Source organism: Polistes dominula, unplaced genomic scaffold (assembly GCF_049000335.1).
Source record: "Polistes dominula isolate Pdom_NZ unplaced genomic scaffold, Pdom_raw_medaka contig_73, whole genome shotgun sequence".
NCBI classification, from domain to species: Eukaryota; Metazoa; Arthropoda; class Insecta; order Hymenoptera; family Vespidae; genus Polistes; species Polistes dominula.
This window is the reverse complement of record NW_028300951.1, coordinates 6,628,322-6,645,264: the sequence shown is the minus strand read 5'-3', so window position 1 is coordinate 6,645,264 and position 16,943 is coordinate 6,628,322. Positions and strand designations below refer to the sequence as shown.

General features: G+C 31.3%; 1 protein-coding gene across 3 annotated transcripts in view; it reads right to left on the bottom strand.

The window, feature by feature from the left end:
• The window catches only part of LOC107069084 (uncharacterized), a 176,084-nt gene that overhangs the window by 152,414 nt on the left and 6,727 nt on the right, over nt 1-16,943 (bottom strand). The gene's annotated exons all lie outside the window — the stretch shown is intronic.

Here is a 16,943-nt window from a genome sequence, read left to right as displayed (position 1 = left end):
CTAAGAGTCAAATCTCCTTCTTTTTACGCTTTTCATGTACAACGTTCTTTTTTGCTTTTTTTCTTTCTTTTTTTTTTTTTTTAAGAAAGAAAAAGAGAGAAAGAAAAAAAAAGAAATTCCATTTTCCATTTTCTTAGCTCTACCGCGCGTCTAATTATTTTTTCGACGTAGACTGGGCGATACGATTCAGAGGTCATCTTGTTATGTCCTAGATTGAATGTAATCAAGCTGGAATTCACGAAAGTCTAAAACGCGAGTCTCGAGAAAACTTGAATGAAAATTGCAGCCGCGAATCCACAGCTAAACCCTCCTTTCCCTCCCTCCCTCCCGCCCCTCCATCCTTCTTCTTTGGTCTTAATAATCCGAGATAAAAACATCTCTCATTTCATTTCGTTCGTGTGCATTTTTCGTTTCTTCTTTCATTTTTTCTATTTTTTCATTTCTCTCTCTCTCTCTCTCTCTCTCTTTTCATTTCTCTTCTTTCCCTTATTTTTCTTTCTTATTTCGTTGGTCACGTTCAAATTTCTATGCATAAACGATTTATTAAAAAATAAAAAGTAAAAATAATACGAATATAGAATAAAATCCAAATGCTCGCTCCTCCTCAAAAAAATATCATACTTCGGTAATCCTCTTTTTCTCTATTTCAATGATCGTGTCAAAAAAAAAAAAATAAGAAGAAGAACGAACGAACAAACAACTTATTTCAATGAACAAAATAAATAGAATAGAATAAAATAAAAATATATATATGTATATATTATTATTATTATTATTATTATTATTATTATTATTATTATAATTACTATTAATTGGCATTAGGGACTCGGAAGTTCATTGCCGCAAATACCAAATCCCGCCATTGTTCCCGTCCCTCAACGCGATCCTTCTATTCGCGGTCTTCGTATCCTATTTCTTTTAAGTCCCTTCTAATATTATCCTCCCATCTACATATTTATAGATATATATATATATATATATATAAAATCAAGCTTCTTGCAATCCTTATATTCTGTCTCATTAATCGTATTAAAAAAAAAAACATGCATAAACGATTTATTAAAAAATAAATGATAGTAGTATAGAGAAAGAAGAAATGATAGAATGGATCATGAAGGAATAAAGGTATGATAGAAAAGGATAGAAAAAAAGACAAAAAAAATGCGATTGTTGCTGAAGTTTGTGTCATTGGAATCATTGATGAAATTCCAGGACATAGCGACATACAGCAGTTTTATCTCCACAGTTTGGGAACGCCACACTAATTTAGAGAACATTAGCATGGAGCTAGACTGTGGGTAACTACTTTTCCCTAGCCTACCTATTTATATAGGGGGTTATATTAGATAATATTATAAGCATTTCAAAATGTAAAGGATACTGAGAAAATTATATAGGGACAAAACCGTAAGGAAGAGAAAAACGCTACATTATAAAAAAACTTCAAGAAGGTTTTTACCCGTGTAACGAAAAACCCGCCGGGATTCGAACCCGCACCGTTGCGAAGAGTAACAAAAGTCAAGTATTCGAAGCGCAGACTTTGCCAACACGGCTAACTTGACTGTTCCAGACAATGTACAAGTTTAGATATTTTCTACTATACTATACTATATTCTTCAATTAGTAAATTTAATTCAATATGAATTATTACATTAAATATTAATACGTAAAAGTAATTTTCACGATTAATTGAGAGAAATAAAAAAGTAATTTATTAATAATACGATGTCAAAGATAATCATATTAATTTTTAAATCAATATGTTTGTACGTGTGTGTATGTGTGTTCTTTACGAAAAAGTTTGAGTAAATCCTAATTTAACATCTAATAATATAATGTATAATATGTAACAAAAATATTGAAAAAATTTATTATTTGTACGCATGAAAAATTAAAATTGAAAACAAAAATTAGTTATCTATGAATGTTTAAAATGTAAGAGCCTATGAATGAATATAATTGAAAAAAAAAGGGGAAAAAAATATATATGTGTAGTAGTAATGATAGTAGTGGTGGTGGGGATTGTTGGTGGCTGATGAGATCATGCGATTTTATGGTCAGAGAAAAACAAGAGAACAGGGGAGAGAAAGCGGAAGGTACGATTAATCCCTCCACCACACACAGTTTAACGATTTCGAACCCTTTTGAAATCAGACACGGAATTTCAGTCCCTGTGGGAGTTGGAAAGAGATAGAAATAGAGAGAGAGAGAGAGAGAGAAAGAGAGAGAGGATGGAATTGTGACGAACAGAATAACATCGAAAACCACCGGGATTTGAACACTAGCACTATTCGAGTTATCTGAGAGAAGAGGTGAGAGAGTTGAAAAGGGCTGCATCTAACCCGCACAGGTACCAATCTGATATATTATTACATACTATCCTAAATTTCCATTTAAATTAACCATAATACATATATATATATATATAGATATACATATACATACACAGTAAATTATTATTTTTTATTATATTTAATTATATTATATTATTTTTAAAATAGATTAAATTGAATAGGAGAAAATATTTAATATATTACATTAAAAAGAATATAATATGCATAAAATATAATATGTAAAAATAAATGTATATTTGATTATATTATATTAAATTTGTAAATATAATTTTCCAAGATAAGAAATAGTATTGGTAAGGAAAAATCTACTATAGGATTTAAAAAAGTCGAACATAATTACATATATATATATGTTATATAAAAGTAATATAAAGTATATCCTTTAGCCGTGTCAGCAGTAGCGTATCTTTTGCGAAACGGTGGGTGCCTCTTCGGGTGTATCAAGGGAAGACATATCGAATTTATCGGGCTACAGAATATATTCGTCTTTCATGGTATAGCGAATTTTCTTATATTCTAGTCGTGTTCAGTTTTTCCCATCCTCCTTTCACCTCTTTCACCCTCTTCTTCCTCCTCCTCTTCCTCTTCCTCTTCCTCTTCCTCTTCCTCTTCCTCTTCCTCTTCCTCTACATTTTCGTTACAAAAACCTCTTCCACTTGCGCTACCCTTTTTCTTCAACAACGAATAGCATTACGATTATTCGATTTGTTTCTTTTTCAAAGAAGCTAGCTACGGGTATACTTTTTTTAGATAAAATAAGATACGAACAATTGTATGAAAGGATTTTTCATCGATATTGATTGTCCATCGTTATCGTGATTTCCTTTTCGAATAAAGTTAGGAATTTATTGGATTAGAAATTTCTTGTTCTCTTTTTTATAAAATCATAAAATTATTTCCTGATATAAAATGATTTCTTTCCCCATGTTGGAAGAAAAAAAAAAACAATTTTGAACGTAAGTTCAATAATTTTAAATTAATTTTTAAAAAAAGATTTCTCTTTAAACGGATATTAAAAAAAAAAAAGAATGTAATAATTTTTAATTAGACAGGATGTAAGGTAAAGGTAAGTCTCGTTAATACCCAAGTGAGAGCGATAGAATAGCTAAAATAGGACGGTCTCGTAAATCCCAGGAAGATTCCTCATGGGAACTAGAAAAGCTCGTTTTCGATCGGATTCCAAGTTTCCAATCTTCTCCTAGAGACAACCTACTGCTGGTTGTGCAAGCAGTCGTTGAATGAACATACATTTTACGCGTGTGACTGTAACAATGGAAATTAAAAAAATAAAAAAAAAATATCTTTCTCATTGATAGTTCTTTCCTTTCCCTTCCTTTACCTTTTTTGTTTAATTCGTAAAAAAAAAGTAAACGTTAACAAAAAAAATACTCAAATTAATTTAAACTTCAATAATCAATCATTCTACCCCACTCCTCTGAGCTAATTATAATATTATTTATATATACATTTTTTTATTATATATAATATAATATTATAAATAATATTAACTTTAAAATTTTATATAAATACTAATTAAAATACAAAATAAATGTCAAACAATTCTTTGGTTAACTCGTATTAAAATTGTACATAAAATAAAATAAAATAAAATAAAGTGTAGGAAGAAATAAATGCATCTTAAGAAATATAATAATTTTCCTACTAAAAAAAAAAAAAGAAAAAAATAAAGTAGGAAGAAAAAGAAAAAGAAAAAGAAATGATTTAAAAGCGAAAGTGTCTAGCATAAACCACGCGTTGGTCGGTTCTTTGAACGGTGCTTTTGAATAATATCACCTTGGCGTGACGGCGCGATATTAAGCCTCGCGTTTTCAGTGCAACCCGTTATTAAAGCTTCGACGCCCTAAAGGGGTTAGCCCGTTCGTGAGACAGCGACGGCTGAAAGGGGGTTGAAGTAGTAGATACCGACCTCCTGAAATGACACTCTGAGAACAACATTTTCTCCTGTTTTATATATCTCTCAATTCTCTTTCTATTTCTCTTATCTTTTATCTTTATTTTTTTTTTTTTCATATCCTTCAAATATTTTTGATCATACGTCTAAATGTATCTTTGTTTTTTTATTTTTATTTTTTTAGAAACTCCTTACTTAAAATCATACTACTAATTCAAAACAAATCTTGTTTGTTGATTTTCATAAAAAAAATTGAAGTCTACAAAATATATTTAAATTCCATCGTTATTATTGTTGTTGTTGTTGTTGTTGTTGTTGTTGTTGTTGTTGTTGTTGTTGTTAACAAATCAAATCACGTTTTTTAAAAAGATCATCAACGTCTTTTTATATTTGAAATGATTATTCGTTCAATTTAAACACCCGATTTATGAGAAACGCGTTTTGAACGAATTTTTTTTCCTGAAAATTCATCTTAACTAATTTGCACGAGAAAATACATGTATAAAAAAAAACAATTATTGACCGAAATATGTTCAACTAACGTAAAAAATAAAAGGCAAAAATGGTATTATAAATGACAATTCGAAAATAAAATACTCGTTCGTTGATACAGGACAAAAAAAAACAACCCCCAGAAAAAAAATAATAATAATATAATACAAAATGCAAAAAGTACTCTTCTACTGTTCGTTGACGAATCAATTTACCTCGGTTATTTTAAATGTGAATTCTTTTTAATTTTTTTTTTCGTCTTTCTGTTGTTTTTTTTTCGTCTTTCTGTTGTTTTTTTTTCTTATATATATGAAAATCCTATTTCATCAGAATTTTTGCAACAATTTCACAACAGTAGTATTTATTTCTTTTTTCAATTTAATTTTCTTTTTTTTCTTCTTCTTCTTTCCTTTTTTTGCTTTTTTTCTTTCATTCTCCAATGGGAATCGTCGAAGGCGTCTAAGTGAACTGCCACCTTGATACAAAATAAATTGTGCTCTGTCTCTTTCTCTTTATTTTTCTCTTTCTCTTTCTTTTTCTTTCGAAGAAAATCAATTGACTTTAACATTAGATTGCCGGATGTTAGTCTATTTGACTTCTCATTTAAGATTTTATTACTATATATATGTTTGGAAAAACGTAAATAATAATAATAATATTATTATTATAAATCAGTAACATCAAGAGAAATAAATAAAAGGAAAATGTTTCATTTACCCAATTCTTCAAGAATTATTTTAGAAACATTTTTAAATCGACTTTTAAGAAAAAAATAAAGAAAAGAATAAAGCACAAAAAAACAACAAATAGGTAAGAGAAAGAGAAAGAGAAAGAGAGAGAGAGAGAGATTATTTTTAACGATCTTTTGAGGTGAAAATGAAGCGCTACCACAAATAAGACGAGGGGAAAAACACCGAGGAAATACACCGCGTGCATTGCAAACACGCATTCCAGTATAAGAGGTCTGTGAAAGGGAAGGTACACGGATAAAACGAGAAAAGGAGGTGGTGGGGGTGTGGTTCAGGTAAAGACAAGGTGAGGGGATGAAGGGACGGATGGAAGAGTCGATGAATGACTGAGAAAAAGATCCTTTGAGGTTGTGCAATAAAAAACTAAAAAAAAGAGGGAAGGGGTTCTACGTCTGTTTATTCTCTTTTAAATAAAGAAAAACAAAAAGAAAAAAAAAAAAGAAAAGAAAAGAAAAGAGAAGAGAAGCAAGTAAAAAATAAGTATCGAGAATGCGTGTACGCGCAAGAAAAAGAAATTTTGTGTACCATCGAATGAAACTTTCCAGATTTTTGTTTACGATACAAATCTTTTGCCTTAGTTTTTCTTTTTTTATATAAAATAATACAAAAAAACACACGAAACTAGGAACATCGAATAATATTATCATGTTTAACGGTATAACAATGTTTCTCGAACAATGAGAAAAAAATACAAGATTCAATTATTAGCGTAATTTAACTTACACAATCGAGAACGAAAAATTAACGCAAAAAGAAATTTGATTAATAATTTAATAACTATGATAAAATATTTCAGCCAAGAATTCGAAGAAATTTCATGGCAATACTTAGTGCAACGAGCAATAGTAGAATGATTATTAAATATTTAACGAAAACAATCAATAATCCGAGTACAACGGGTTAATTAAAAATTGATATCGTTGAACATTTGATTCGTTGGTTACGACAAACTACCAACATAATTTTTTATCTAACGCAAACGAAATCATTGACCAAATATACAATTATTATTATTATTATTATTAATAAAAAATATATATAAATGAATATATTTTTAAATTGATACCCAAACGAAAAGAAAAAGAGAAAGAAAGAGGAAATAGGGTGGTGATGGTGGTGGGTGGATAGGGTGGGGTGGGGTTACGAGTAGGTGCATGAATATTCATAGATATGCAAACAGTTCCAACACCTGAAGCGTACACTTGCAGTTAATTGCAACGTGGGAACGTCCTGTAATAATAGGTTAACGTGTTTTCCTAAACTCACGAAGATGATAGAGAGAATGAGAAGGAAGGAAGGAAGGAAGGGATAAGGGATAAGGAAGAAGGAGGAGGGATGGATCGATCAATCGATCGAAAGCAAGTAAGGCTAGTAACCTCGCTTCATAGATAGTAAATAACTTTATACCTGTAATGGTGCTTGTACCTTCCAACCTATCTCACATGAATAAGAATAGAATAAGGAGTAGTAATAGTTGAAGGAACAAAAAATTATGTGTGGGTGTGTCTTTTTATTATTATTATTATTATTATTATTATTATTATTATTCTACTTTACTCTTCTTCCTTGTTCCTTCTTCTTCTACTCTCACACTTATATAAAAGACAATAAAATATCTTGGAAAGTTCTCGATCGGTGGTAGCTCAAGGAATTGTTAAATATGCCCCTAGGATCTGTTTGCAGTACCCTCGTGCTTAGCTTAGTAAGCGAGGTTGGACAACATTTACCTTAGGACAAGGTACCTCCTTCGTCCGAGACGTCTTGGTTTCTTTGAAGTATCTTCACAAGACTGATGATGGGGGGATGCAGTCTCTATTTCTAAGCTACACTAGGTACAGGTTTCAACCTAACTCCCCTTTTTAAACGTCTATCATCTATGAAGACTCTTAACTCTTTGTGCTTAACTTGTTGAAAACTGATCCAACTTGAAACTCTTTCTTTATCTTTCAATTTTTATTTTTTTTTCTAAAGGGTTGGGGATAAGAGGAACGGGAGAGAGTTAATTTTTTTTTTTTAATAAGATTAAGTGTTATTCAAATTAATCGTAGTTCGATGTTACTACATGTAATGTGATCACTGTTTTTTTTTTGTAAGAAGTTATACTAATATGAATTTTTGGGTTTAAATTAATTGGAATATTAATACGAAGATAAGTAATAAATTCAAATGATACATTTATAAACGCAATGTTTTCTAATAGATAATTATTTCGAATTGGTAACATCGTGTAATTTAGTAAATAGCACTAACCTAAAGTTAGCATCGTTGCATTGGTCGACTCGTTAACAAACAAGCCTTTATATATCTATCCTAGGTAAAAGTTAGTCTGCTAGGATATCATAGGATAGGATAGGAAAGGATAGGATAGAATAGGATAGTATAGGCTAGCCAGTTATCTACCTAATTCGTAACGAGGCTGAGCTTTACCAATTACATAGTTTCGATTGCATATCCTTTTGAAAGTCTATCAAGCTTTCAATACCAACACTGTACTTCACAAATTCTATTTCCATATAAAGGAATATAAAAATAAAACGTGTCTTCTATTATATTTGACACGTTTTCAAAAAAAGAAAAAAAAGGCAAACTTCTTTTTCAAATATATAATTCTTTTTTTCCTTCATTTATTTCCCTTTTTATTATTCATTTGCCTAATAAACATAATTCAACATGAACAAATTAATTGAAATAATATCTTCTTCTTCTTCTTCTTCTTCTTCTTCTTCTTCTTCTTCTTCTTCGTTCTTCCAAATAGGCACAATTGCCTGTTCCTCATCGCGACTCACCAGGCGAGTCGTTGGATTCTGTGATCCTGTTCTAGGTTTTTACGTGGGACAGGGGTCTAACCTAACCTTTGACAACCCTCATCCTTTATCCGGGCTTAGGACCGGTAACATAACCAAACTGAGCTACTCAATCCACCCAGTGATCATGCAGGTGGAAATAATATATATTTGTATATTATGTCTAATAGGATTTAAATTTAAATTCTCAACTCCTGTATATTATTATTATTTTCTTTTTAATAGAAGAATAAAAAAGTATATTATATCCTTACACAATTTGATAAACGACGATGAAGAAAGAAGAGATCGTTAAGAAGAAGAAGAAGAACAAAAAAATAGAAAAAGAAATATCAAACATCTTTTTACGATTTATATTTTAATATGCTTATTTCGATTGAATACGAAGAAGATACGTGAAAAGTCCTCTGACACGTTATAATGTAAAATCGTATTTTTCTATACACATATTTTTTTTTCTTTTATCCTTTCCTTCTTTTCAGAAGCCAATCGCGGAACGTAGAATTCTCGATACGCTTTTACCTATCTATCTGTAAGATCTTTTTTCTATGGCGTAATAATAACGTGAAAATCAAGAAGTGAGGTTTCAAAGGATGTATTAAAATGAGATAGAGATAAAGAGAGAGAGAGAGAAAGAGAGAGTGAGAAAGAGAGAAATTCTTAAACAGGTAGTTAGACAAGGATGAAAGAAATATTACAAAGCGTCTATTTTCTTTGAAAGTATCTATACGTTTTTCTTTCTCTCTCTCTCTCTCTCTCTCTCTCTCTCTCTCTCTCTCTCTCTTCTATCTTTCTATGTTTTTTAACTTTTTTATGTCTCCATCTATCTATCTATTTCTCTTTCTTTCTTTCTCTAGGGAGAAATAAGTGAACCGAAGCTCACAATGCACTGCCGTTACGCCGATTGCATAAAAAAAAGAAGAAAGAGAAAGAGAAAGGAAGGGGTGTACGAAAGGTGGGTGGTAGGTGATCGTTGTAAGCCTTAGGGTTCGTGCTAGAATGTGATGTTAGAAGTATAGAAGAGAGTAGTAGAAGGAGAAGTACTAAGAAGAAATAAAAAATAAGAAGAAAACTAAATCTTGTTTAATGTTGAAGAAAGAAAGAGAGAAAGAGAAGAGATTCCTTTCTTTATATTAAAAGATGGTTGGTAATTGTCACTTTGACTGTTATCAGCCCCATCAATGACCCACCCCCTCTTCCCCTCTACCTTTAACCCTTTGACTGCGGCGCGCTCTCGAACGAATCCATTAATATGAACGGCGCCATTTTCGCATGTCAGTCGCTGCGACTGTTTTTCCGCTGACTACTAACCAAAACAGATAATAATGGCAAATGAAATAAAAATATGAATTTTTTTTATTTTTTTTAAGTAATTTTTGAAGCTATTTTTTTTTTTATTTTAACCCTTTGCACTCCGCTGTCTCACCGTACGAGACATCATGATTCTAGCCTATAACTCCGATGTCTCAACGTATGAGACATTAAAGTTTATTAGTGATAACGGGGAATTAAGTTATTTCAGCACAACTTTATGAGACATGTATGTTTCCCTGTTGTTTTTTCTTAAATATTACATCGTATCGAATTTCATCAATAAGTGTTATAATTGTTAAATTTAATGCATTTGTTTTTTGTTATTAGCCTTTTATCCAAAAATTTATATCGCAAGTTGAAATTTTGTATTATTTTATATCTCAAACGTTAAAGATTTTTGTTTTTTTTTTCATTAGAAATTTGAACGACTTTCAATACCTCGTCAATCATATTTGGATGATGACAGCCAATAACTAAGAGAACGTTGTTAAATAATATTTCATTAATTAAATCTTACACATCATAATCTTGTAATCGTATTATTAAAACTTAACGTAATAACGATATAAAATATTTATCGATAATCTTAACGATATAAAAAAAAAAAACATGAAAATTCCCATTCGAACGAATAATGGCAATTTTTGTAAGAAAAAGTAAATAAATCTTTCCCTACTTCTGAGAAAATCTTTTCCTCTCTTCGATAACACAAAGTTTAACGATAAATGAAAGAAGATGAAAGAAGAAAAAGAAAATGAAGGAAAATGAAAGTTGGTAAATGAAAAAAAAAAAAAGAAAAAAGGATATGAAAGTTAAAAGCAATAGTCGAGAGTATTGAGCAAAGTGTTGTTGAAACTATCAATAGGGTATTTCGTAATTGAGGTAATAAAGAAGATAGACAAAGACAGAAATAGAGATGAAGAAACATGTAGGATAGGTAGAGAGATAGAGAAAGAGAAATAGAGAGAGTAGGAGAATATCGAACAAACCACCAACGAGCGGCTATCGAGAACAATTCTACTACGACACTTCGATACGACGATTGGAAGGCAAGTACCACGAACTTCCCGTTACGTAGCTTTCAATTTGGTGAAACTTGTCCTCGTAACAGGGGGTGAATGAGGGGAAGAGAGAGAGATAGAAGAAGAAGAAGAGCATTGAAACTATCTGTTCCCGAACTTTCCTACTTTATATTAACACAAAATATATATATATATACAACAATTAATTGAACCAAGTTATATCGAATTGTTGGTTTCGTTCGCATAATTAATTAAATTATAAAACAACAGTACTTACATTCCCTTATAGATTCGTTTCTATTTATTTGAGACGTTCTGTTTTTTTTTGGGAGGAAAAATTATACCTAAATGAACTATATTTTCTGTTTGTTTTTTTCTGTCTTTTATTTTTGTCTGCTCAATGCTTTTTATGAAAAATAAAATCCGAATTTTTATGTATAAGCATTGCTCTAAAGTCAACGACAAATAAATGATTAAAACAGAGTTTAGGTCTGTTTCGAAATAAACGTCTCATTTATTTTGATCGATATTTTTTTTTTTAAAGATCTATCTAAAAATGATCACACGGTATATACGCGAATATTTTGTTTCTGGTTTATTTTCCTTTATTATTTGTGTTTTTTATAAATATAAATAATTATTTATTTATACGTTCGATAATTAGGATCGCATCGGGAAGGGGTCGTAATATTTTTTATCGCGGCTTTAAACGGTTTTTTAACGGTTTAAACCCGTTAAAACCTTTTTTGATATCGCATACGATGCGTTATATTTAAAGGATGATTTTTTTTTCTTTTTCATGTAATATCATGGTTTAATATACAGATATATGTAAGCTTCGTGGAAAAAATTGGACCGCTGGACTGACTGGACCGGGACTCGAAAACCCGGATCTTTCGCTTTTCGGGCGACTGCTCTTTTAACCAACTGAGGCCTCTATCCAGGGCCCAACGACCAATTCCTTTCCACGAATGCTTAATAAGTTTGTCATGGAGGCGCTCGTCCCACATATACTATCACGTATAATATATGGATTTGTTCACGCTGAAGAATAAATTATCTTTCTTTTTTGTTTATAACGTATACGATATACGGACGTAATCAGTTAACGGGAGATATTTGTTATTTTTAGCATGACATATATTTTAATATTGACCTAAATAATTCGTCACTTACAATTAGATTACGAATAAATTAACAACAAATGTATTTTAATTAAAAATAATTAAAAATATTAATAGACTACGTTAGAACGTTTTAAACAACTTAATTGATTTCATTGTTTAATTTAAACAGCTTTAACGATCGGTGACAAGATTTATCGTTTTTTTTCAAACTATCATTTTGTTTCTTCTCTTTTTATTTTCTTTTTTATCGAAAGATACTAGATACGACGATTTTTTTTTTGTTCTTTTAATCCTGGGACAGATTTTAAGTTGATGCGGTGTTCCCGGTCATCTCCGGTGGGATAAGTAAACGTGTCGCGAGAAAATGTTAGCTGACTTGGTTGCTTCTCTCAGCTAGGTATGAGGAAGTGAAAGAGAGTTGGAAATAGAAAGAGAGAGAGAGAGAGAGAGAGAGAGAGAGAGAGATAGATAGAAAGCGTGAACTTTCTTGCGTCAGACGAGTTTAGCAAGAAATCAAGCTGCTAGACATTGACAAGGGTTGCTTGCTTGCCTGCCTGCTTGCCTCCCTTCCTTCCTTCCTTCCTTGGCTTTACCTCACTAAAGAAGAGAAAAGGGGGTGGAAAGTTAGAAGAGGGAAGAAGGGAGGAAGGGAAGGAAGTAAGAAAAGGAGGGGGCTGATTGTTGTCGGTTCAAGAAGCTGCAAGAAAGCAATGGAGCAACGAAGAAGGGCTGCCAATGTGGGCCTACTATTACCCACTTCGATCTACGTTTCACCCTTAAAATGAAAGAGAAATCGTTTTCTCTCTTAAAAGAAAAAACGGACGTTTTACAGAAGAGTTTTATTGCTTTTCAAAAAAAAAAGAAACAACAAAGAACACATAAATCATAGTAAAAATAAAACATAACTTTCGAAATCGAAACTACTAACTCTAGTATTGTCTTTTGAATTTTATCACTTTTTTTTATCTTATAACGCTTCATTTTAGTTTATTTTTCTTCTTTTCGGTGTGAGAAGGAAAGAGGGAAAAGAAAAAGACAATAAAGTAGATATTTAAACGCAAATTACCATAAATTAATCTAACAACTATCTCGTGTATTCAACGCACGGAATTACATTTTTTGGGGGTAGTGTTTCCGTCTAAAAATTCAAGAATAAAATCCTCAATTGCGTTGAATAAACGTTGATATAAATTTTTTTATTCATCCATTAGATTTTCATTCTTATTTATGTTTTGTTTTTTAAATGTTTTGAAAATTATTTGACGAAATAACAAAAAATTATTTTACTTGTTAACAAACCTTACTAAATGTTCTCTTATTGTTATTATTATAATCGTTTATAAAGATTTTTGAAAATTAATTCGCCTGCAAAAAATAAAATAGAAGAAAAAGAAGAAGAAGAAGAAGATGAAAAAAAAAAAGAAGAAAATAAATAGGTGGCCAACATATGTTGGAGAGGACCAAGGGAAAGAATCATAAATCCCACCACTTCCGGTCCGCAACGGAAAGTAATATCGAAGTTCGTCCCACCGTGCAGTTCCCTTTAACTCCCTCCACCCACCCACATCCTCATCCTCATACCTTCACCGTCTATCTCCCTCCTGGTTCTGTTTTTCCGCGATGCTTTACGTTCCCTCACATTGAACCAACGATAAGCGATATATCGACGCGAAAATGGCGCTCGAGACGCCACAAATTTATTTACGTCGACGTGCACCCAATCCTACCTTACCCCTTTAACCCCCCATCACCCCTTCAACAAACCCCCATTTCCCTAAATTTTCCGTTACCTCACCTCTCCTGCGCGTTTCTTTTTTCATTTTTTTTTTTACCGATTTTACGCACGGTTATACAATTTTTTGTTTTTTTTTCTTGCTACAAGCCAAGAATACACCTTGGAGATTATTTTATAAACTACCATACAAAGCGAAAATAATAGAATGTAATGTTTAACAAATATTGTTCATTGAACTATGAAGATATGTATATTGTTAAAATATACAAGTTCAAAATGTTTTATTTAATGTGTCTAAAGCCGGTTTGCCCTAGCGAAAAAGGATCTCGAAAACAAAGTGTTAAAATTAAAAGAAGATTTAAAGAATGAACATTATCGTTTATATAATCTTTCGAAAAGATCTTACTATCTTGTTGTTGATCGTTTAAAAATAGAAGAAAATAAAAAAGTAAAAAAAAATATCTGAAACCGGTAATGGATGATATCGAATAAGAGAAATACACGGAAGTAAATCCGATCTAGAGAATGCGGGACTTGAAAGAGGAACAAGAGTGAGAAAAAATAGAAACGGGAGAACCGATTCAAGAAAGGACCAATAAAAGAATAGCAACCGGAGAATCACGATACGTCACGTTCCTGCCACTTGAGAAAGCTATGGACCGATCAGAAAGGCAGCTAAAGTGTGAGATAGAAAGGAAATGGTGGACACTTGAGAACACCCGATATGGAACACAATTACACTCATACACTACGCATACACACACACACACGCATATATACACAAATATACGTACTTATATATAAATTTATACGAGTACGTGAATTATTACTCGTTTCATTCAACTAACCATTTTAATTGTTACAATGGTCGTACATATTTCATTTTATTCTATTTAATTCAAATTTATGAAATTTAATGTATGATAAAAAGAAAAAAGGTTTTTTCTATTTTTCCATATCTAAATAAGAAAAAAAAATACACACAATTTTAAATGCGTGTGTTATAAAAATATACACGAATATGTATATATCATGAATGAAATTATACACTTAATCGAAGTTACGTAATAATTACAATGATAATATTTTGTTATTTGTAATTAATATTAAGTAAATATAAGAAAAAAAGAAAGAAAGACAAAAAAAGAAATAAAAATAAATCGATAGGAGGAGGATGATTATTCAAAAAGATATTTTTACTTTTGATTATTTTATTTTTTTTCTCGAGATAAAGGGAATAGTAAATAAGAGAGAAAGAGAAAGAAAGAAAGAACGAGAAGTAGGATCGATTTAAAAGCAACTTTGTGTTAAATTACCTGTCGCTCTCGTTTAAATTACCTGTCGAAAGTTTCACCGAGCAATGTGTTGCATCGTCCGTCGAAAGAGAGAAATCGTCAGAGAGAAATTCCTTACTCCTTGCAAGAAGAAGAAAAATAAAAAGAAGAAGAAGAAGAAGAAGAGACGAAGAAGTAAGGAAAATATTTCATTTCCAAGAAGAAATATATCAAAAGCGTAGAATATTCACATCCCTTTGATGATAAGAAGGATTTCGAGATGAGATACTTCGAAGTATTAATCTAAATACATAACTTCGTCCTATTCGTAATATCCCTTAAAGCAAATCGTTTCAATATATATAAAAAAAAATAAAATAAAAATATACAACTCCAAAACAACGTAAATTTATAAAAACAAAATGAGAAGAAAAGTTTATTTAACACGAACAATCTTATTTCTATCGGATCGAGTTATAAAAGTTGTTTCGTATTTTCTTTTCTAATAAAAATGACTTTAAAATCTCATTAACTCTTGTTAATATTTAATCTAATCTGCCAACATTAGCACGCGTTTGAAAAAACTGACCGATATTATAAAGTAATTAAAAAAGAAAAACAATCGAAACTATGTTCGTTTAAAAGAAACAACAAACAAACAAGTTTGTGATATTTATAACCCGATACTTTGGATATCAATGATGCAGTTAGGTCAGCAGATTGATCAAGCGATGAAAGAAGAAAAAAATTTTAAAGAAAATTTGCACGTTAACGTGCAACGTAATCGGTACAGAATTAAACAATGATTACAAAATTAAAAAAAAAAAAAACGATATTCATCTAATCATTCGTAAACGTAAAATATGACCAGAAACGAATATTATTTTATCCGTCGAAAAATGAATGCTAAAAACTAACAATTACAAATCGATAAATACGTTTGTTTGTTTATTTTTTTTATTTATTTTTTTTTTATTTTGACGATAGTTCTTGAATCCTGTCGTCGATCGAATCCTGTAGGATTTGTGAAAACACCACAGGAGGACATACGCCGAGACTAATTTGACTGTCGTAATTAGCTTCGTTTATCGGACCACACCACGTTCATCCTGTACAACTCGTAGAGTGCAATGGGTGCAGCAGAAACGAGAAAGAGAGAGAAAGAGAGAGAGAGAGAGAATGAAATGAATAGAATGAGAGAGAAAGAGAAAGGAGAACAAGCATGGGTGATAATCTTCCTGCTTGCCACTGGTGCAAACAATTAACGTTGTTCCGGTAACTTTGCCATGATTAGCGTGATTTTCGAATGAACCTATATGGTCATTTACAAGACCGTAAGCAATAATCATATATAAAGTGAGAGTGTATCCTTCTAGTAATTACTATGATTACTAAAGGATACCCTTAACTGAACTATTAATTATTTTCATTTGTTCATTATTATATTAAATCTCGTATATATCCATTTCTAATGGTTATTTCTAATTCAATTGTAATTTGAATAATGCGTTATAATAAATATGTATTATGTTTATAATAATACAAAATATGATAAAAAAATGTTATATGTTATATATATATTATCATATTTGTATATAAAAATAGATTTATTTATAAAAAAATTAGAGACAAAAAACACAAAAAAAAAAGAAATAAAATTAAACTATGTCGACTCATCGTTGTCGTCGTCGTCGTCGTCGTCATCGTCGTCGTCGTCGTCGTCGTCGTCGTCGTCGTCGTCGTCGTCGTCGTCGTCGTCGTCGTCGTCGTCGTCGTCGTCGTCGTCGTCGTCGTCGTCGTCGTCGTCGTCGTCGTCGTCGTTGCTCGCTCGCTCGATTGGATAAAATGGGTACAGTGGTGGTTGTTAAAAGCGATTTCGCTTTTACCGGCATGCGTCCTTCCGTCCGTCCGTCCACCCGTCCCATTCGCGCTCACTCTCAACGCGTAGAGAGAGACCGGACATCGATCGTGTCAGGAGCCGTGAGAAAGATTTTCATTCGCGTATAGAGAACTTACATACACATATATATGTACATTACAACTTATGTAAACATACATATATACATATATCTGTATGTATAAAGATATTCATATACGTTAATATATAAACCTAGACATAAGAATGTACTTACGTACACGCATACACACACATATTAGTTA